The 1,963-nt window shown below is 45.8% G+C and overlaps 1 protein-coding gene across 2 annotated transcripts in view; it reads left to right on the top strand.

Annotated features, from left to right (window-relative positions):
* Positions 1-1,963, top strand: part of LOC121922943 (major histocompatibility complex class I-related gene protein-like) — an 18,752-nt gene that overhangs the window by 14,140 nt on the left and 2,649 nt on the right. The gene's annotated exons all lie outside the window — the stretch shown is intronic.

Genomic DNA, 1,963 nt, shown 5'->3' with positions numbered 1-1,963 from the left:
GACAGGCCCATGGCTGTCATGGTAGTCATGAACTCCCGAGCTGCACCTGTTGAAATATCACTGGCCCCCGAAAGGGATGTTGAGGTCCCCCAGGACAAGAAGCCTAGGGGACTCCAACACCAGTTCCGAGACCAGCTGTGTCAGCTCGGCCAGGGAGTCTGTTAGCGCACGGGGCGGCCGGTAGACCAACAAAATCCCCAGGCTGTCTCTGGCCTTCAGGGACAGGTAAATACATTCGATGTGATCTGTTTTCCGGACGGGGATCCTGGTTAAGGTAAGGGTGTTTTTATGGACCAAGGCAACACCGCCCCCCCCGCCCACCTAACCTGATCTGGTCCTTAACTGAGAACCCGGCTGGGAGGGCTTGAGCCCACACTGCCTCACTCCCAGGCCCAAAGTGTTGGTTGTTACCTTTACAGCACTACATAATTTGGGCCCAGGTTACCTACTGGATCTCCTTCTCCCATATAATTTACCCTGTACACTCAGGTCTTTTGGGGGGAATTTAAATTCAGTCAGCTAGGACCAGGCTGGCAATTGTTAATTTTTAAATTCTTAATTGGTTTTTTCTTCAGCTACCTTCAAATTGTGGAATGACCTGCCAAAAGAGATTCAGTAGGTGAATATGGGTGCTGTACAGACCGGCAAAAGCACCAGCCTGCATACATACTAGGGTTGCCTCAGGGTGCTGCTTATATACACCCCGCAACCCTAGTACGTAAGCTGTACATCAAAATGGCAGCGCCCAGTACACATGGGCACTGCCATTTTGACATGGCGGACACTTAGTGTTTACACGCTCCGGCGCCATTGTGACGTCACAAGTGCACCATTGGTGCATTGCGGTGTCACAATGGCGCCACATAAAGAACCTGATTTTTAAGGGTTCTTTTTGCTCTGTTGGGAAGCCCCACAGTCTGGAGGATGTGGCTTCCCTGCGGAGCAAACTAGGGCGCGGGAGACTGCCCGCTTTGGGCAGTCTGTATCCCGCCAAGGTCTCTCAATTTAAAACAGCATTAAAGACCAATCTCTTCCAACATTTTATGTTTTCAAAATGATGTATTTTTTAAAATATACATTTATTGTTTTGAAAGTGCATGATGTTTTAAACTGATGTTAATGCTCTTTTAGCTGATTATTCATTTTTTAATTGATCTTCATGTTTTTAACTGTTATGTGTCTATTCTTTTATATATTTCAATCAGTTATTGCCTTGATCCACAGGCAGAGGGAGTAAGAAATAAATTATGATGAAAATTACAGCAACAACAGAAACCACTGAAAAAGAGGCAATGTTGTTCAATGTGATGGGATGGTTTGGAGCTGCCCAAGGTGTTATCAATGGCTGAAACAGAGGGGCATTCCCGGAGAACACTGGGTTCCTCTGAATTATTCCTGCAAAATGTACCCACAAGAGTTTATTACAAGCAAGCCCCCCAAGCAATGACTGATACACACAGTGGTATGTTAATAGTATTAACTATATAGTGGTAGGGTGTGAGTGTTCAGTCAGTGCCTTCATGATTTGCTTCCTCCAAGTTAGTGTTGCTACATTGTGTACTTGATTACAGCTTTTGAGTGTTTTTTTAAATTCGGCTGGACAAACTTCAGCATGTGGGCCACATCCAACCCTTGGTCCCACTTCTGTGGCCCCTAAAGACTCCCACCAATCCATTCCGAACCACTCAATTTTTGCCCCAAAGACATGAGAAAGCTGCACACACAAACGCACATGTACAACCATGCAAATATATATATATATATCCCAGCCACCATAAGCACCCCTGAACCTCTTAATAATCTCAAATACCTGCTTTCCTCTGCAGTCCCACTCAAAATGGCAACAGGAAGTAATGCAATGCCATTTCCCATCATTGTGAATGCGACTGCAGAAGAAAATGGCGGTATCTGGGTTTGCTATGTGGGGTGTGTGTGACCCATAAGAGAGTTCAAGGAAAACCGG

Source organism: Sceloporus undulatus, chromosome 2, assembly GCF_019175285.1.
Source record: "Sceloporus undulatus isolate JIND9_A2432 ecotype Alabama chromosome 2, SceUnd_v1.1, whole genome shotgun sequence".
NCBI classification, from domain to species: domain Eukaryota; kingdom Metazoa; phylum Chordata; class Lepidosauria; order Squamata; family Phrynosomatidae; genus Sceloporus; species Sceloporus undulatus.
This window is presented reverse-complemented; position numbering and strand designations above follow the sequence as displayed.